The sequence below is a fragment of the Triturus cristatus genome, chromosome 5_2, assembly GCF_964204655.1.
Source record: "Triturus cristatus chromosome 5_2, aTriCri1.1, whole genome shotgun sequence".
Taxonomy (NCBI): Eukaryota; Metazoa; Chordata; class Amphibia; order Caudata; family Salamandridae; genus Triturus; species Triturus cristatus.
The window spans coordinates 788,794,538-788,816,911 of record NC_140588.1 but is presented as its reverse complement, the minus strand read 5'-3'; positions in this window follow the sequence as shown (position 1 = coordinate 788,816,911).

Genomic DNA, 22,374 nt, shown 5'->3' with positions numbered 1-22,374 from the left:
TTAAAGTGATGTGGTGCAAGTACCAGCCTTCTCAAGTAAACAGATGCACACTTTAAAGTGCAGTGATACAAGGCCCCTCGTCCTCCTCCAAGAATCAGAGCAGTATAGCCTCTGAAGTCCTCCTCAGTCCCCACAATGACAGTGTCCCACACAGTAGGAAGCACAAGTACACTTTAAAGCACTGTGATGCAAGGCCGCTCCTCTCTCAGGAAACAGTGCAGTATGGCCTCTGTAGTCGTCTGCAGTCCCCACAACACTGTCACATGGTCCCCATTTTTAATTCAGCTCCTGACCTGATACATGAAACCTAGTATTTGTAGGTAAAAGATGTTTGAGCCATCTGCACTTCTCATCTGGTCCTTGCCAGCATTCGTCTGGGTAGGGGTAGCTATGTAGCTCTCAATTTCTCTTCGGGTCCTGCCGCAAGTCCAACTATTGTATGTACACCAGTGTTTTCCAAACTGAGGGTCATGATCCACTTGATGGGTCATGTCTAGTGAGCTAATGTTTGGTGGTTTAAGAAAGTCAGAGCAGTAAAAACAGTTGCCTTTAAATTCTGTGTTTAACTTTTCACTCTTGCAGGTAACGCAAAGACAGAAATTTAATGCTGCTTTATTCTTCTAACATGAGGATTGGTGTTTACTTTTGTTTCTCTGACCGCAAACTTTGCCACTGGATTTAAGCTAGCCTGGTTGATGAGGACTGTTTGCCCGAAACCGGTCCCAGGATGCTTGTTTCTGGTCCAGGGAAAACATGGCTTGGCAGTTCAGGCTGTACTGTTCCCATGAGGCACAGGGTCAGACTGATTTGCATATAGCATGTCTGAACTGAGGTGGCGAAGTGAGCCAAAGACCGATGATGGATTCAACCCAGATCTGTGACTGGGGGTGAGTGTCTGAAAGGTTTTAGCGCTCCGTCCATCATCTCCTTGTGTTTGCTTTGTTCGCCCTAAGTTGGCAGGGTAAGCCCAGACGTGGGTCCCCTGCTCACTTTGTCACTGGATTCAAGCTAGCCTGGCTGATGAGGGCTGTTAGCCTGAAAGCATTCCCAGGATGCTTGTTTCCAGTCCAGGGAAGACATGGCTTGGCAGCTTGTGCTGGACTGTTCCCATGAAGCACAGGGTCAAGACTGATTTGCATATAGCTATGCCTGAACTGGGGTGGCGAAGTGATTCAGCCCAGATCTGTGACTGGGGGTGAGTGTCTGAAAAGTTTCAGCGCTCCGTCCATCATCTCCTTGTGTTTGCTCTGACTGCAAAGTGAAAGGAGTTTTTAAAGTGAAATATGTAGAATGTTGCTTTTTGCAATACACAACAAATTGTAAATACCTGTAAATGAACTGTACACATCCAGCAGTTAGGATAGCAGAAATGAAGGACTGTATTCTGAAGTGTGTGGGAAACAGAGATTTTACTTGGATTAAAACAAGACACTTACTTTGCCATGCTCAAATGATTCACAGAAACCCGATTCCCACAAAATATCATTTGTGTGTATATGGTTCTATCAGTAAAACTGTATGTGTGTGCAAATTTAGTGGTCATTTCAACGGAAAATGTGCTGTCTGTAAATGACAACATGCTACTTTAAGATGCTTTAGTTACATTCAAGAATCACCCTTTCTCCTATCCATTTAATTTAGATGAGTGTCCTGGAAGGGGTGGTGCTATTTATAGCCTTCCCCACTAGTAAATCCAGTACCTCAGATTTAGAATTCTTCAGGTATGATAAATTGGCCTCATGATTCTGTCCCCCAAAATTGTGCAGAAAAATGAAAATCTGTCATTTCATGCTATATTTAGTTTGAAATGTGTCCTCGCGCGTAGACATATGATGTGTAAATATGCAAAGTGAAATAATGGTGTCATTTTGGCAAATTTGCACAACAACCATGTGAAAATCCAGGAATTACAGGAATCATGCCACTGTAATTAAACTTTCGCCCAAAGCTAGCCTAATTTCCGTGCTTATTTGAGAGCTGTAGGCCCCACCAGTGATAGTGTTTAATTGAAGTAGCCAGGTTGTGCTGAGCCCTAATGCAAGCAGAGAAAATAGGTCTACCAATCTGTGCTTTGGTGGTAAATAAATTAACAATTAGAGTGTAGTGAGCCCCTGGTCCATCAGGTCGCTTCACCTGCTGCACTATTGATAGTAAGCCCTGTGTGTTTCTTTAAGAATTCCAAAAAGCCTTCTACTGCCAACATTAAACTAAATTTCTGGCTTTATTACACTCAAGGTTCAATTATTTTGCTTTAAACACTGCGTTCCCAATATGTATTCAATGTAAAGTTCAAGTTAGTATGTACAGCAAGTGTGAATCTGCCTATAGATACTACATTTTCTTCTTGGGAGGTCAGAAACAGTTGTTCAGGTCTAGAAACCTTTTTCCTGCACTTGTAAGCAGCTGAAATGCACCTTAATTATATAGCACCATGTAATATGCTGGTGCCCTTTCTCTCCATGGAATCATAGTTTAAAGAAATGATTTGGTTAATTGTACCAAATCGTTTGGTTTTTTCCCTAATCAAATTTGTTTAAAAATATTCAACTCAGATTGCCAAAGAATTATCGGTTGCAATGAAATGAACACCTTGCAATTTGAAATCGTAAGTTTTGGCCGATCATTGGGTGTGTACAATTGTCAAATACATGTAAATTCCATGGACGCTGAAATAAATACAGTGCAGGCATAATGTTAAACATATGTAGAACCCCATCTCTTTTTGTTTTGCTGAATGCTCCTTTCCGGTGCACTTTCAAGTGCAAAACCAAAACGGGCTGTGGCTGGGATGGGGGGTGGGGAGAGGTGCTCCTTTCATTCCACAGAGCGAGGTTCAGCGCTTTGACTGTGACCTCTGTCTCCAGGCCGAGAAGTCAAAGGATGCAATCTGCATACATTCACACCTGAATGCCGGTCACTTTGGGTGCTTCCATAGAAACCTTTGTTTTGTTAATGCAGCGCTTCTGCTCCAACAGCTACTGACGGCAGTGCCTCTTTGAATGTCTTTATTTTGTAAAAGCCTACTTGCAGGACCTGCTTATGTCCTTGTTTAGTAACAGTAACTTGTTTGTACTTCGTGTCACAGCTTTATTTTTTGTCATATTAAAGAGAACACAGGAAACCAGGGGAAATTATAAATATTCTGAAAGGTTTTCTTTACGTTTTTCTGATCTGGGCAGCCAAAGCATTTCTCATTTTTAAGCAGGGAAGTGATAGAAGAGGAAATGCTGCATTCCGTTCGGGTGGGACAGTGCTTATTGTGAAATAAGTGACACAACCACAAGAATCTCTAGACACTAAAAACGCCATGGTTGGGGGCAGTAGGGCAGCCTTCAACCCCTATGAAGTGAATTGAGCACACATTCCACTGGGTGTCAAAGTCCAGGGAAACTGCAAAAACTTCAATTATGACACAAGTGCATCGTATTTAAATGATGTGATGATGTCTGCAGGCCATGATACTAGAGTATCTGCAAGAGCACTGTCTATCTCATTCCTGGACTAGCACGCACGAATATGACCGTTACTAAAACATCATCTCTATATAAGCACATGATGCAAATGAGTTTGAAATGATGCTTTGCTTTATCCTGCACTGGGGGTAGGCCAGAAGGGTAATTTACTAGGCTGAGAGACAGACTACACTGGGGGTTCACTGATGGGTTAAGTCCTGATCCATGCAATGTAATTAGGTTCGGTAATGGTGGGCCCTAAAAAGTGATCTGTTTGATTTGGGCTGTGCACGTCATGGTAAGGGATATTATCATTATCAGAGCTAAAACTACATTTTTGGGTGAAATTTAAATTACACTGGCATAATTCGCAAGATTTGGAAATATCAGGCCACAGTTCTTGCTTGAAAATCCTAAAATGATGCCTTTACGCCACTTTGCATAATTATACACCGTTCATGATAAGCATTTACTGCAAATGGCGCAATTTGTTGTTAAAAAAACTACTACAAAAGGACAGGCACAGTAGAACACAAGTGGGTGTTTGCGGAGCTCATGTTTAAATGCTATCCTGGTCCAAAAATTGATGGAAGGATGCATTACATGCTAAAATATTATGCAAATTGATGGATATTTTCACGTGGTTTTGTTATAATTCCATGCACTTCCACAACAGCAAATTATGCAAATGTTAAACACTCTTAATAAACATATATTTGTCCAATGCATAGATAGTTCGTAGGAATATGTTTGTTCCTATGTCTTTTCCACCTTCAACACTGCACATGGCGTTGCACAAACAAAGATATGCTACTCTGACAAAGTGAGTTTTCTTGGCTTTTAAAGGAATTATATGGGTTTTCTGAATCTTCTATAACACATAAGGCCTGGTTACATTTTGCACTGTACTGGTGGAGTGGATACTCTGCACCTGTAAACACAGTGAGGCAACAAGCTGCCAATACCTTGCAATTACAAGTTCATGACTACAGTATGGCGAATACTTTGTAAACCCATTTATTCAGGTGGAAATTCTGCATAGAATTTAAAGTTCTATGTGGAATAATGCTCACATTTAGCACCTGCTCTAATGGGGGTATATAGGGGCAGTGAGGAATTGGGGAAGGGAACGGGGGAAAGGGAACAAATGTGTTGTCAACATTACCTGCTCCCCCTAAGTGCAGTAGGATGGGCTAATTTAGATGGGGCTTTAGGGGGTGAGGTGAGGATAGTCTTGCAGCTCAGCCTCAATTTTCTTTGCACCGGACAGACATTCTGGTGGGTTAATTCACTACGGGTAAATTTGGGTCTTGTGTTCCTATACTTGTGTTTCTGCAGCAAGAAAATCTGAGTCTGAAAACATGAGGCCCATTACAATTGGGTAGAACAGTATTTTACCCTTCACTGCTGAATTTATATTAAGGGCTATACAATAGGTGCAGCATAGATCATTCAGAGTCCTGAATAATCGGAGTTATTTTAACACATATAGAACAAGCAACATCACTAGCTTCCAAAATACAGAAAACAATAAAGTTTTAGACATTAGTGTTGCAAGTGTCCTTTCCTTTACAGGACAGGAAACATCCATTACAACACAAGTCACTACAACGCATGCCATTACAACGCATACCATTACAACTCATGCCATTAAAACACATTATAAGGTAAGTAATGGAGATTTTTTAGTTTTAGGGTGGGTACGGGTTTTGGGTTGGAGTGGGAATAGTAATTTTTACCCCTACACTATCCAACACTTACCCTACTGTTGCCCAAAATGTATTATGCGTTGTAATGGTATGCGTTGTAAAGGTATGCATTGTAATGGAATGCGTTGTATTGGTAGTTTTAAAAAATGCGTTGTAAAATCATGCGATGAAATGGTAGTTGCGATGTAAAAACCGTGTTGTGAAAGCATGCATTGTAATTGTTTGTGTTGTAATGTCATGTTTTCTTCGCTCACGTGTACAGAACAGGGGATTGTAAATAGACTACATTTCCCTCACACATATACAATAGGTACTATTCAGTTTACACTAATGCAAACACACTGAACAGTTGTAACACCATTGGTAGAACAGAAAACCTCTTTCTTGTATAGACAGAATATGTACAGCACAGGTTAAAGAAGTGCTACTTCTTTCACACACAAAACAAGTATAAAGCTTGGGCAGTGGCAGTGCAAGCTTACTTATACTCAGCACAGCAAGCATTTCTCTCACAGTACATGCAGGAAAAGTCCATGTTTGTCTCATACACACCCGGAACACTATCTACAAATGATAGTAGATAGGGATTTGCACCAAAACCCATGGGTGGTTCCATGGGAATGCCACTACACCACCCATGGCATGCTCCCTTACTACAAGGTATCGCAAAGTGGCATGGAGCGCTACTTTGCATTACTCTTGGCAACTTTCCAACAGAAATTGGGACTTGAACTGGAAAGTAAATTCCAACACAACACTTTGCACCACATATGCATCACTTTTGTATGAGGTGGTGATCTCCCTGTGGTAAGGTATAACGAAAATGTAAAAAGTTTATCAAGGTTTAAAAAATTAATAAAGTATTTTCATGTTAGAAATTTATACATTATTTATATATTTTTTTTAATTTAGAGCAATATAAAAAATTCATATCGCTATCAACTTAATTTTGAATTAATAGCTCCCTCGTCATGCGTTACTTACCTCGCATATTACATCACTTATGGAATGTTCTGTGACATCACTGATAACATCAATGATGGATGACATGTGAAATGACATAATTGGTGTCAAAATTCTGCATCACTAAGTGTGTGTTACAGTTTCTTTAGTTAACTATTTCAGATTGAATTTGTGTATTTAGAGTTTATAACATCACTTTAACCTTTGTTTTTTACTGTGAGTATACACACATATCTGACCTTCGCTTTGATCTAGATGATGTTTCCCTTGCTTTGGATGCAGTTGCCAGAAGCAGGGCACCAGGACCAGATGGCATTCCGGCAGACACATTTCTGCAGGACAGAGCAAACTGGTGCGGGCATAGCCTCTCTCTGTCAAACGCTATTGCACGCAGAGCCCCAATACCTGACTTCTGAAAGGAAGCTGAGGTCATCCCACTATATAAAAGAGGCGATAGATTGCTTCAGTGTTATTATAGGCCAATCAGTCTGATCGATTGCATACAAACATTTTTGCTCTTCTAGTTTTGGGCAAAATACAGGAGTGGACTATAGATAATGACATCATAATTCCAGGCAGGTTTTCGATAAAAATATCCATGATGGACCAGATTTTTCGCTTTCTCCTTCTGTATTGGAGGACTGTGGAGATCGGTGGGGTCAGTATTTATGTTGCTTTTGTCGAGCTTAAATCATCTTTTGACTTGGTCCCATGCAAAAAAGCTATGGCAAGTGCTGCGCAACATGGGTATTCCTAAGAACCTCCTGAGTTTACTGATTCGTATACATGAGGAAAAATATGCGCAGGTTCACTGGGGTAGCCAGGGCCAAGTATCTGACTGGTTCCTCATTAATAAAGGAGTCTGCCAAGGCTGCGTTCTGGCGCCACCTTGTTTTCCCTATTTCTTTATGATAGTTAATTTTTTTTTCTAGTTCACAAACTGATGTCCCTTTTCTGGCTGGTACAAAGACACCTATACTACCATTTGCGGACAACACCTTATTGATCTCTAAGACACTCCAGCACACAATATCCAGTTTCAAGGAGTTTTGCTCTGCTCATATCTAGAGATCAATTCTGTTAGGACTACTTTTATGTCCTTTAAAAAACATAAGTGATTCCGAGGCAGATAAGAGCTGAGGGGTACACCACTCGAGAGGGTAGATGTTATCAATTATTTTAGTGTTACTCTATCTTCCAACCACTCATGGAAACACCAGGTGGAACTACTGACACTTCAACATAGGTAAACCCATTGCACCAGTGCTTCAGATTTATGATGCCAAAGAGGTTAGTTCAGTTCTATATGGATCAGAACATTGGGGATTTTCAAACTTCTCTTCCCTCACTAGATCCGAAAATAGGTTTGCGAGAAACTTAGACTGGCTGCCACCGAGTACCTCATTGAAGCCCCTGATGATTGACGTGGTAAGGAACACTCTAGCAGCTAGAGCTAGACTTCGCTCATTTCTATTTTGGAGACTGATATGGCAAAAACCTCAACTTGCCCAGTGCACCATGGCCCTAAAGGATGTGATGGAGGTTGACAGATTTCATAAAATCAAATGGCATAGGCAAATAAAGTTATTAACAGCTATCGGTCTGAGAATTCTTTGGGACAATCCACTTTCTAAACCTTCATTGGCGGTCAAGGCGTTAAAAAAACAATATTGACACTGGGGTGGCAAAAATATGATCAAAGCAACCGTTCGTTCAACATTGATGGGGAGATTCTTAGTCTTAAAGTGCAGCAGCCTCTTGGAACCTCTTTGGGATGTCATCACTGTCCCTCTAGACAGGAAGCTGTATCTTCAATTTAGGGTTGGCACATTGCTCCTTAAAACATTTTCACATATCTGGGCCCCAAATGAAGATGTGTTATGTCCTAAATACAAAAACTCCATATGCCACGTCCTATTTGTTGGTTTGGGATATGCTGGTTCATGCCAGAAATAGATCAAATACATCTATTGGCAAATACGGACCCAAAGCAGATTTACTGACCTCTGCATTCTTAGTGCAGACCACGCCTATTTTATGCATCTGCTGTAGCAAAGTTCCTTGGCCAGATGAGGATAATTAGATGAGGGCTCTGGTTGCTGTATAGAATTAATCTTATAATTATTTGATCATCAATCATCTTTTCTTTTAAAATAATCAAACAACGAACTAAAATTAGTACAACCTTTTTGGCCCAAGCTCTGAAGATATAGCGGCAGGCAATCTCTCACTTCTGTAATGGCAAAATGTATTTTGATTGTACTGATACTGCACTTTAGTTTCTAAAGCTGGTGCAATGAAATGTCAAACTGTACTTTTTGAAATTTGTACTTGTTTCTTTCTTACCTCTTCTTCATCAATAAGTCCACATTGCGTTTTTACCCCATTCTGAGAAAGTAACACCAAAATATAAAATTTACCTGCATCTCAGATAGATGTGCTATCCTTATTCTTTTTTTTATTGCTGTACTAATATTAATTTCATTATCCCATGGTCACACTAAACCCTAAAAATTCATTATCACCAAAAAACCCATACCGACCCTAAACCAGATAATTTCCCTTGCCCCCCAAAAACCCACACCCACCCTAAACCTTAAAAATTCTCTTGCCACCCAATAACCCATACACACTGTAAACCCTACAAAATTCCTTCCCACCAAAATCTCACACCCATCCCAAACGATAAAAATACCCGTGCCACCCAAAAAACCCATATCCACCCTAAACCCTAAAAATCCCTTTGCGCCCAAATACCCAATAGCACCCTAAATCTAAAAAATGCAGTTGCCACCTAAACACCCATACCCACCCTAAACAATAACTTACCACCCAAAAATCCATACCCACCCTGAACCCTAAAAATTCTCTTGACACCCAAAAACCCATACCTAACCTAAACCTCAATTTCCTTGCCACCCTAAACCCATACCCACCGTAAACCCTAAGAAATCCCATATAACCTAAACACCCACACCCACTCTAAAACATAAAAAATCCCCTACCACATAAAAACCCATACACACCCTAAACTCTACAAATTCCCATGCCGCCCAGAAACCCATACCCACCTTTAACCCTAAAAAAGCCCTTATCACCTAAAAAAACTATACTCACCCTAAACGCTAAAAAAATACCTTACCACCAAAAACCCATACCCACCCTAAACCCTAAAAGATCCATTGCCATCCAAAGACCCACAACCACCCTAAACCCTAAGACAAACCTCACAACCCAAAAACCCATAACCACCCTAAACCCTAAAAATTCCTTATAATTGAAAAACCCATATCTAATCTAAACCATAACATTTCCCTTGCCCCTTAAAACCTACACCTATTCTAAACCTGAAGTATTCTCTTGCCACCCAAAAACCCATACCTGCCCTAAATGATAAAAATTCCCTCGCCACCCAAAAACCCATACCCACCCCAATTACAGGTACACAGTGAGATATGAACATAAACATTTCTAAGGAAATGCTGCTGCATATTAAAGCCATAGTGCATAGCAAGCTCACTCTCTAGCACACTTCTCCATTCTACACAGTAAGGCAGTACCCCTTATTGTTATAGTCAGTCTGTTAAACAGCAGTGGCGTAACGAAAGTTCAAGGGGCCTCCCTGCAATATACACAGAGGGGCCCCCTCCATATTTATTTCGGAGCGCATAGGCAGAAGTACTGTGCCGAGGGGGCTCCCTGCAGCTCGGGGCCCCCCGCACCGTGGGGGGTGCGGGGCCTGTGTTACGCCCCTGTTAAACAGGTCTTCCTCCCACATACTCATGCAAAATTATACTTCCTTCTTGTTTCTCAGATTGCGTGGATTAATGCATTTGGTAAAGCTAAAAACCTAGATGAAAGTCAGTGGATGTAGCAGAGGGCCAAAGGTGCATTGAGAATAGGCATTAAGACCTGTATTGTATCCTGCATTTGCTCTAGTGCAGGCTTCTCCAACGAGAAGCTCTCCTCTGTTCAGGCAAGCTTACTAAATGAGAAGCTTTTGCTTGGTAGAATCAATATACTTGTACCAAAATTGAGAGTATATGTTGTAGACAAAAATATGTTTTTATCAGAACTCAGCGGGTTTTTGGAGAAAAATGTATTTAAATTGGATATTCTAGTGATAAATCATGTGGCATTGGGGAGACGTTCTATAAATGTTATCATTTTGGTACCAGAGTTGGTAGTGCTATGGCTATTATGTATAACCCAAATAGAGGCAAGCATACTAGCAAAGCCTTTCTTATATTACGCTTGGCAACCACGCATGATGACCTGAAGTGATTACTGCTGGTCTTTATCTTGCATATGGTTGCTATTAATCTAATTTTGTCACATGTGGTCACTTTTACAACACAAATAATAATAAAACCTCTCGATGAGTTTCATTGAACATAAGTAGCTCCCATTAGAGATAGGGTTGGAGGCCCCTGCTCTAGTGCCATTATGCCACTCTTCAAAGACCCTCCATGTGCCTCCGCTCTTCTTGTTTCCCCTCCACCCACTTGTATCTTTCAGTTTATAAAGAGAGACAAATTATTTTCACCCTACAAAAGCCATAACTGTTGTTTTTTTCAATGTGTTTTTAGTTTGGAATTAGCATAGGTGACCAATATACATAAAGTTTTATTGATGTGTGTTCTTCGATAGTGCTAAAACTTCACTGGAGCAACCATGCACATTCTCTCTTGCTTTGCTACACACTTATTTTGTAATGGCGGATAGGTGGAAAGCGACATAGTTTGTGTGCGTACCAACTGCTGGAGTGGGTATATAATAGAGATGTGAGTAATAACAAATGCACGTGCGTGTATCCATTACTTTGAAACTACACAAATATAAACATGTGGGCAAAAAAAAACAGAACGCCTGAGAAAAGCAATTGCTGATTGTTATAATGTCAGCTTGTAAATGTTATTGTTTCGGTTTCATACAAAACGTCATGTCAAGGATGTTTGCAGAATAAAGGGCTTGGGACACAAACCGATCATGTTATTTGCTTAAGATCATGTGAGGTGAACCTGGGGAAACATAAATACAAAGCATGCCTCTTGGTACCACACGCAGCAGTAAACTAAACCACTCATCCAAAATGTCCTGGTATGGTATGTTACATTTAGTTCTCACTGTTTAAAATAATGAGCCAGCGCAAGTTGAAGTGTTAAGAAAACAATGCTGCTGAAAGAAATCCCAATGTCCTACTCCCTGCTTCTTTTCCCCTAAAAAGAACGGAAACACAAACCCGGGCTTCAGCACAGCCATTCAAAGATGTGCAAACGCCGATTCATGCATTACAAAGGGTTCATTAACATGTCAAGAGGCTTGCTCGCTGAAAACACCTGAGCACGGTGCCTCGCCCAGACTGGGGGATGGGCCGTGCTTCCACGGACATACCTTTAAACGGTTGGCAGTCAGAGCAGTAGTATTGGCAAATACTTTATCCTGCTGAGCTTGAATTCCACAACTGTTAATGTTAAAACAATTTTCTCATGTTAAAGTAAGCCGTTATTTGAATTACTGATGATAGCGCCAGCCAGAATGTCACTGTGGCCCGAAACGGAAACTTTTCCTGATTATGCGCCACTTCCAGAAGAGCGCGATTTTATGTTAAAAAAAACCAAACCTGTCTCGTTTTCAGGTGCTTCCAACAGCATTTTAGAAATCGTACGGCATAGGGAAAACATTAGGGTGTGTTCTATCTTCTAATTTAAACAAAAGGAAAAAAACGATTTTATAGAGCCACACTCAATAATTTAACTAACGGCTTACTGTAACACGAGAAACTTGTTTAAACATTAAAGTTGTGGAATTCAATCTCAGTGGCATAAAGTATTTGCCAAAACATATCATGAAAACATACAATAGATGTGAATGCTATAGAGCGATCACCCTAGGTCTGCCGTTTGGAGCCATGAAGGGAAAAATTTAACTAAAAATAACTGATGCAATTTTAACCAGTTTTTGGAGAACTAGGCTAGAAGATATGTTCTTTTATCTAACTTTTAAGCTTTCAAAAGAAAGAAAAATATCACAATGTCCTTCCAAATTCCTGTGCATTGTGCAGGGTGAAGGTGAAATGAGGGAAAGTGTTCACAGTATCGCAGCTGTAACGTGAACTATGTACAAGACTATACCGATTCACCTGTTTAAAACCAGTGGAATACTGTATTATAATCAGGGTCATTGCAATTATGTGGCAAGGGAAGAGGAAATTATGCGGGAGGCTTGACTAAACTATCCAGGCACATTTTGTGACAGTTGTCCTTCATTATTTTGCTTTTTTACTCATATAAACACTGTATGGGGTCAAGCTTTCACCTCTGTAGTACCAGTTTAACACCCAAATGCATCATTTTCCAACTGAAAGATGACCAGTTTGTGAATGGCCTTTCAGTGCAGGACATGTGCAACGCTTTTAGTAACGTTTGATCCGTTCGAGCTAGAAACTAAATTACATGTTGTTAAAATCTTTGGATTGTGCAGATGATACACAACATATGTACATAATTATGAGAAAACTACAACAGCTAGTTAATTGGACAATCCCAGTGACCCCGATTATAATGCTGAACCAGCTATCATGCTTGCAGTATTTCTGAAGCTGAACTGCATATTGAATGCAATTGTGTATTCTTGTACCTTGAATGAGCTGGCCCATTGTTTCTAAGTTTGATGAAACTGGTTCTAAACAGGTGTGACCAAGGCACACAGCTGATTTAGCATAAGGTTCATTTGCCCACAGTGGCAGCAGGATGAATTAGAAGCCACAGGATGGAAACATGGCTGGATTTTGAGCCACAAATATTTGGGGCTGGGATGGAAAATAAGCTTAAATAGCTTTGATTACAATTCATTCCCCTCTTCTATCACCTTAAACACCCTGCCCCTTTATCCTTCTCTTGCAGGTTTCCTTTTGTCCCTGCATTGTCCTTTTGCTACTGTTTTTGTGTGCTACCCTTCCTTCTTCTTTGCCTCTTTCCTGACTTTCGCGCTCGTGCTGGATATAAATCCGATGATGAATAATAAATCCCAATTCCACAAAAAAAAATGCGCATGTCCACCACCTACAACAAGCTAGTTGAGCTATGAGGACCATGGAGGATGGTACTTTGTGTAGATCATAGAATGTGATTCTATATGCAATTGTCCAGTTATCCTTGAGCCCTGCCGGCCAAAGAGAGATAAAACTGCCTTAGAGATCTGGTGGCGCATGGAAATCTGGTGGAATCATAAGAGCTCTTTGTTGGTGGGGTGAGCGGAAAAGGAACAGAGGAAATTGGGGAGGAGTGGCAGGAGTAAATAGACAGACAACAAAAGGTTCACATTGTTGTAGACTGGGGAGAGCCTCAATGACCAAGAGAATAACCCTTGTCTCTCATGCTCCACCTTAGGATGTTGTCAATCATTTTTCACTAGTACCTGTTTGGTCGCTCTTCTCCTCATACTTTTCAATTCACCCTGTCACATCTTATTAGAGACCCAACCACCCTTATGGTGTGTGTGTCATCAACCACATTGAAAGAAAACTTTCCGACACCTCCCAGTCTGGGTTCAAGAGTGGCTGCAGCACAGCAAGTGCAATACTGAACATCACAGACGATCTACACAGATTTCTGGAAGATGGCTGGGCCTGCCTCCTAGTCCTCCTGGATCTCTCTGCAGCCTTTGATAATGTCAACCATGAGATCCTCCTAAACACCCTTCCTCAGTGTGCAGGCATCAATGGTACTGTTCTTCAGTGGTTTGCTTCTTTCCTGAACCAGTGATCTCAGTGAAACAGTGTAAATAATTCCACCTGGGGTAGCGGAGTGAGCTAAAGAATGATGATGGATTAAACCCAGTTCAGTTGACTGGGGGTGAGCGCTTGCAATGTTCAACACTCCGTCCATCATTGCCTTTGGTTTTGCTTTGGAAACCAGAGACTGGCACAACTTAAAAAACCTACTGCTGTCAATGCTTGTGGATTCTAAAAAGAAGTAGATTTGCATCCATTCAAGGACTTCCTCTAACAGTGCAGATTTGCTACGTTTTTTTGTAAACTGGTCACTTTATATATTCAAGTTCCTGATCTCAAAATGAACAAGTTAAAAAGTGTTAGTGAATTCCGAACAATTAGAAAAACTTAGACATAGCAGAACGGACTCAGGGCCCACAGACCAAACTACCAAGGCATGTATGCATTTATTTAGAGGGTGTCCCATCCCAAATAATCCCCTAAAAACTACACCCTGGCATTAATACATAGATATGTTTCAACCATCTGAAGCTACATAGAGGGAAGACAGAGATCCTAAGGCTCGCAAGACTGTCCCCTTTGCAGGAACTACCTTTCTTGTGTGACACATCAAGTTTACTCTGTAGTCAACTTGTACATTGAAGCACCTATTGCAGTTGCACTCCTTCCAGCATAAAGCACAGATTCTTAATGCCTTCAGCTCAGATTGCCTGGACTGTTACAAGTTGATGTACCTGGATTTGCAGTCACATAATGTTTGCAAACTGTAGCTCGTGCAAAATTACACTGTATTGAATTCTGCAGCACCCACAGAAAGCAAAATATGCCTCTAAGGATTCCATTTGTGCAGGAAGGTATCCATTCCTGCACAAAAACAATCCTGCCCGTAACACAGGCACTCTTGCACCATGGTGCAAAGTTGGCTGTCTTGGGGTTAAGCAGCACACAGTGCACCAACATTAGGAGGCCTAATCATATTTGCCTTGATCACATTTGCCTTGGTTTCAGCTAATAATTAGCTCCCAACTGTACACACCCAGAAAAATTAGATAAATCACACTCAATTATCCAAATACACCCATTAGACAGAGCAGCCCATCTAATATTATGAAGCAAATGCATTCCTACCAAGCCAACCAACAGGTAAAGTTGTCATTTTGGAAAGACTCCTATGACTGTTTGCATGCCCACACCCTCCTAGACATGGTAGTGTATTGCTCTACTGCTTAAGGCTTTAATGTTGTACCTTGGCATCTTGCGTGATGTATAACTTTACTCCCTGATTGAGAGTCCATCTACTAGCAAAATGTTTTACTATTCACCCTCCTTCCTGTATCCCCAGCCAAAGTGCTGATGGTGATATACGCATCACCTGGCAAAAAAAAATAAATAAATACATTAACAGGTCTCTCCCTCAATTGAATTTATTTATTTATTTTGTGCATTGGTTTTGTACAGCACTGCAAACCATTTTGCAGTAGCCTCGAAGTGACTTGTATGAGATACATAGAGGGGAGATTAGGTCCAGTTCTGGATAGTAGCAGACACTTATTAGAATGGTGAATTAGAATAGTAGCAGACATCTATTGGAATGGTATTATCCATCAACAATGTATGTTTATATGTAAGTGGTAAAGTATTGGTAAAGAGCCAATAGGGACCAGGGTCTGTGGAATTAAATGATAGATGCATGTTTTAGTCATCTAAAGGACTCATCAAAACAGCACCATTGTCAGTGTTTAGTTCTGCTGTGTTTTCTGTTTTGAGCTTATTGATACCCAAGAATATAGAATATCTGGGCAGTGTCACATGGATGTACAGGGTTCTGTCCAGCAAGTTGTGTTGAGTGTTTGTTGTTTTTGCTGAGCAATGCCACATAGTTGTTTCATGCATACACGTGCCTCATGCACTGCACATGGCTAAACTGTTTTCATATATGCATTGCGTTTGTGCACTTTTGTTTTATGCACCTGTTCTGCTGAAGTGCATACTGCTTTCATGTTTACAACCTGGCATAAACACATCTATTTCATAAGCATTCGCCTGTCATGCACTAAAGTTGTTGATATATACACTTCTGTCATGCACATACTCCAATCATAACTGCACTCCATTATGTACACACTATTTTCTATCACATTTGAATTATGGATACACTCCTTTCATCCACACACATCCTATGCACTCACTTCAGGAAGGCGCAAAAATGATTCGTGAACACACACTTATTTTATCCACACATACTGTTAATGCACACACACTGGATTTGTACACAAAGTCCTTTGATCCAAGGACTCTTCAATCAAACGGCACCTTTATCTACACACTGCTTTATACATACTCTCCTTTCAAACACCCACTATGTGCTGTACAAAAAATCCTAGGGAAAATGAATGTGTTCATATCATAAAATGTTGTATATTTATTTAGAAATGCCTTTATGAGGGTCACTCTCAAGCTTACAAATACTTAAAAAATTATTTCAATGGGCTCTGTACAATGTGGTTCACACGCCGAGTTTAATTCTAAAAACAGAAGATGTGCATGAAGCCCTGTGCTCCTAGGTGTAAAGTTTACAATTAAGAAAGAGATCTACCTTCTCACACAAACACACTGGTCTTAGGATGGATGAAGCAAGAGGATCGGATTGTACGGGGGGAAGCCCCAAAAGCTCAAGGAACAGTGGCACAATTAAAAAAAAAAAGAATAAAATGAAAGAACAGCACAAAATCAGTACCCTAGCTTCTTGATTAAAAAAAAAACATTTTAAGCAAAGGGGGCAGCTTGAGGAAACAAAGACATGGAAGATGCTTTCTTAAAAGAACCGGGGCATATACATAATCAATTATTAATTAATACATTACGTATAAAAACAAATCATAAGCAAAATATTCAATGCAACAGTAGGGAAAGTGTTGGATAACGGAGGGGTAAAAATTACTATTCCAACGCTAATGAGTGCAACAGTAGGCAAAGTGTTGGATAGCGGAGGGATAAAAATTACTATTTCCACTCCAGTGAGTGCAACAGTAGGGAAAGTGTTGGATAGCGGAGGGATACATTTACTATTTCCACTCCAATAAGTGCAACAGTAGGGAGAGTGTTCGATAGCGGAGGGGTAAAAATTACTGTTCCCACTCCAGTGAGTGCAACAGTAGGGAAATTTTGGGATAACGGAGGGGTATTTAACCTAATTTAGATTATAAAATACCCATATAAAAACACGTTTTATTTAGTTATACTTTACAGTAAATTTACAAATAAAACCATTTTAACTTATAGTTATAGCATTTTATTAATTTAACAAATGTCCAAAAATAATTTACAAAACTGTGTGCATAAATTTCGAAATAGTATAGTGCATATGAAAAAACAGTTATAAAAACATTTTTAATAAAAAACATTGCTAAACTCATAATATTAAAAAAATAAACAAAAGAATCAAAAATATTTGAAAACACTCTAAGCAACAGTAAGGGACATTTTGAACTTCTGGGTGTTTAGATTTACTATTCCCACTTCAGTCTCAGCAACAGTAGGGAAAGCATTGGTTTTTTGAGGGGTTAGAGCAGGGCCGGACTAGCCGTAGCAGGCACAGGGCATTTCCCCGGTGGGATGCCAGGTCAGGTGCCAGTTTTGGGCCCCTGGAGGCCGTTTAAGTCCACTCATTGGAGTGGGAAAAGTAATTTTTACCCCTCCGCTATGCAACACTTTCCCTACTGTTGCACTCATTGGAGTGGGAATAGTAATTTTTACCCCTCCGCTATGCAACACTTTCCCTACTGTTGCACTCATTGGAGTGGGAATAGTAATTTTTACCCCTCTGCCATGGGCGTAGGAAGTGTGGGGGACGCGGGGGATATATCCCCCCCAGATTTTGGAGTGGGGGGGACACGGGGGACAAGGGTGGGGGGGACGAGGGGACAAAGGAATTTCCCCTCTCCCTTCTGTTATTGCAGGGCCATTAGCACGCGAAAGCGCTACCTAATGGCCCTGCACTTGACCTGCCTGGAGTCAGAGGCCACCCGCCCTCTGCATTTTGTTATGCTGCAGGAAGGCTCAGCCGTTCTGGGACGGGCAGAGAACGGAGAAAAAATAAACGCTGTCTCTTTTCCTTCGTGTCCACTACTCCTGATCTGCCTCTGGCGGCTGCCCTCCTCTCTTTATTCCTCCATCTCTTTCTGTCTCTGTCTCGCTCCTGCTTACGTGCTGATTTCAAGAGGCAGCTCTTAAGGTACTCTCTCTTGCCTCTCCTTTTCTTTATTTGTTCCCCTGTGAAATTGATCCAAAAAAGGCTGAACACTTTGGCTGTAAATGTCCTCATTTTCTGACCGTTTTCTATTGAAAAGAAAAACCTCGGAATGGAGAGAAAAAATAGTTAAATACCTAAATAAAGCAATACAGAGTGGACAGCAGACAGGCCAGACTGTTATTTACACCCACACACATTAGCGCCACTTTACAGAGTTTGCCAGTGAAAGCGCTACTTTCTTTTTATTTTCTTTCTTTGAACAACATTGTTTTCCCAGGGTGGGTAAGTGTGCCATTCTTAAAGGGACTGCAATACCTGGTTGATGGGTAGAGTGGAAACGTTTAATATGATCGTTTTCAACTTTTTAATTATTTTAGCTTATAAAATGCGGCTCTGTGTTTGGGGATGTGGTCTTTTTTAAACCAAACTGCATACATTTTGAAAGGATATAAGCTATGGACATTGAAAGGGGTCCCTCCCTGGTCCTGTAGCCATGTCTTGAACGTTTCAGGCAAAATCACTTACTGATTTCTGAAGAATGAGTTTAAAACCGTTAAGGTAACCATGTTTTTTTCTGATTACAGTTCACATGCTTTGCTTATTCTTGCATTCCCTATGAGTGTTTGCTTTTTCCAGGGTGTTATTCATCTTTTTTCAGGCAGCATTTTAGTGTTGTCTAGTGCATAATTTGAATTTAGTCGCAGCACAATTGAGTTGTGCTGAAGGCAGTGCGAGTTTCTCTCAGTGGGGCAGTATGGTGTTCAGTGTGGGAGAGAATGTGGCACTCTGGCCAGAGCTGCTGAATTTGGAACTGGAGAACCATGTTCAGACCTTCATGACCAGTTCACCAAACCACACTCCCGACAGAGCTTATTCCGATGCTACACCTTAGAAGGCCCGATAGACCTTAGAAGCCCAGGTGTCTTAGCACCCGCAGGTGGACCTGTCCACCACAATCCATACTGCAGTTCACTTCCAGTCTTACGGGCAGGCATATGAAGAAGCACATCCTAGATCGACAGTGAATCTGTCACTGAGGTCACAAGACCCTTGAGGCATTCTCTGTATGGGGCTTTGTGAATACTGATAAGTAGTAAAGTTAGAATTTTGGTCTAAGTTTACATTGTTGAAACTGAAAAGTAAAAAAGTTAGATTTTTTTGTCTAAGTTTACCATTGTGATTCGGGCCCTATTTTAATGAGGACTTAAACAAAATCATCTTCATGCACTATATCTGTGGGACTTAAACATTGCTATAATAACACACTATCTTTGTGGGGGCTTGAAAAAAACTATAATAAAACAATATCTTTGTGGGGACTTAAAAATAACTATAAAAACGTATCATCTCTGTGGGGACTTAGGCATTCCTGTAATTAAACGCAAGCTCTGTTTCGTCTTGAAGCACCAGGGGTGCCATGAGACACAGGGTTAAGACTGATTTGCATATAGCTGGGTGAGTGACTGGAAAGTTTCAGCACTCCGTCCATCATCTCCTTGTGTTTGCTTCGATTTGAACATCATCAGCTTCACATTCTCTGTATGGGGATTTGCGAATACTGAAAAGTAGTAAAGTTAGACTTTTGGTCTAAGTTTACCTTTGTGAATCAGGCCCTATTTTAATGAGGACTTAAACACAATCATCTTCATGCACTATCTCTGTGGGGACTTAAACATCACTATAATCACACACTATCTTTGTGGGGACTTGCACAACACTGTAATAACACACTATCTTTGAGGGGACTTGAACATCACTTTAATAACACACCATCTCTGTGGGGACTTGCACATCTCTATGATAACACACTATCTCTATGGGGACTTAAACATCGCTATTATAACATACCATCTCTGTGGGGACCTGAGCATTCCTATAACTACACACAACCTCTGTGTGGACTTGAACATCATTAGCTTCACACTCTTTATAATGGGATTTAAGCTTTGAATGCACACACTATTTATATGGAGACTTAAACACAATGATCTTCACCCGCTTTCTCTGTGGGGACTTGAACATCTATTTTGGCAAAAATGTAAGCAGCTAATCAAGCTCTGGGTTCCACTTGACCAAATTCCTTGGTTCCATATGTTAATTTCTTTGTGTGTTAGTTCCCTTATCTCCTAAGACTTTAAGCACTAATAAATAAGTTAAATACAGCTTTAAGTCTCTTCCTTTAAGCATGATATGATATTTTCTGGCACATTAACATAATCTGTCTTTAATGTGTACCCCGAGTATATATTCAGCAATTCATATATGAATAGATTATAGTGTTGTTTGTGTATATTGTTGATAAAATAAACATTTAGCCATGTGCCTTCGACTATATTCAATCACAAATAGTGTTACGGACTAGGTCCCCACAAGGATGGGAGCACGTGTTCAAGTCCCCACAAGGATGGTGCTGTGCGCGCGATTAAATAACAATATATTTGCAAATTTGAAGCAGGATCCTGTATCATGAATTTTTTCTTAACATTTTTCTGTTATTAGTGTGTTGTATAAACATTGGGAAAGGTTAGTCCCCACAAGGCAGGTATTCACACATAGTCCCCACAAGGATGGTAACACGTGTAAGTGTGTGTGTGTGTGTGTGTGTGTGTGTGTGTGTGTGTGTGTAGTGGGTAAGTAAGGGGGGTCAGCACCCCCATGCTCCTATCCACAAACCGCCCCTGATAACGGGCCATGGTTGAGAGCTCTGATGTTGAGGCTGAAGGCAGTGCTAGTTTCTCACAGCGCCGGTCAGTGGGTCAAAAAGGTAATAGTAAAATAAAAAAAATGTTCACTTACCCAGGCGTCCTCTGTGTTCTCCTCTTCAGCAGTCCCAGCTCGAGTCCCAGAGCTTCATCCAACTCCTCTCTACCACTCCAGATGCTGCTGTCATGCTGCTGATTATGTTAAGCAGCATGAGACAAGATTGGTTGGAGCGGGCTGGTTCGACCCTCTTTCAGGCACTGGTGACCTGTGGCTTCTCTTCACCCAGCTAAGACAGGTCAGGTTGGATAGGTTCAAAGCTTGCATGTTAGGCTGGCCGTCGCAAGAGAGTGGCCAGAGTGACATGAGCACCACTCCTTCCCCGCTGCAATTCAGCATCAATAGCCCCATCCCACCCAGACTCTTGGCCTGGGCTGAGAGCAGCAGTGAAAAATAAAATGGTAATAAATTAATTTTATTAGCCCTCTGCTGCTCTTGCAGCAGGGAGGCGGCACTCCTCCTCCCAAATGGAGGAACCGTTGCTGCCATGAGCCCGGCATGCTGTCAGTTGCATTTGGTGGGGGCAAGCAGTATTATGGGGAGTGCCTCGCCTCTCCAGGTCACCCACGGTTACGACCCTGACTAGAATGCGCACGCTAGGCTTGATGTAGCTGCATATACCTCTAAGAGCCTCATTAGTTCATTTTCTGCACTGTGTTGAGCCAAGTCAAGTAATTCCTTTCCTTTGTCACGCTTGTTTGTAATGTGCTCAATAAAAATATATGAGTCAGGTGTCGTTTTACTAAGCCATATTGGCAAATCAAGTACATTTTCAGTTCTGAAAGCAGAGTACATGAAAATGATCTTTTGTGTCCGAATTATGTCTAATTTACCAAACACTTACTAACATCCTTGTAGAAGTGTATGTTGTTACTAACTCAGTTTTCCTGTGTCTGCATATATATGCCGAATTATGTGTCGTAATTTCGCTGTACTCCGACACCAAAAGTGTGTAATAAATGTCTGGCTCACCAGCAACTCTTCCTGGATGTACTTAATGATGCTTTATTTTTTATATTTCTGGCATTTTGATTATCTACTCCTCCATGTATTTCAGAATGCCTTCTTTTGCGAGGTGTCAGATCTGATGGACATAGATGTGGCTGCAATGGTAGTTGCCAAGAGTGGCCAGTCTGCAGGCTTGCTTCAGTGGATAGCAACCATCCTCTCGCACAATTTCACAGCCAACTTGTCTATTGATGCAATCCTCAATCAAGTCATCAAGTCCTACATGCCCTGCAGGGGAATTTGAATGAATTCATCATCTTTCTGATGCCCTCTGCAGATGTGAGGAAAACCAAAGCAGAGTTGTATGGAATAAGTGCATTTCCATATGTTGGGGCCTAAACATAAACCCCATTTTGTAGTACGTTTAGTAGCACTGCATTTGTGCTACTAATATACTACAAAATGGTATTCACAAACCCACTTGCAGAGGTTCCTCTGCTGCATTTCCTATAGTAGAGTGTTAACAGATACAAGTATACGTTTCAGTAGTAAATG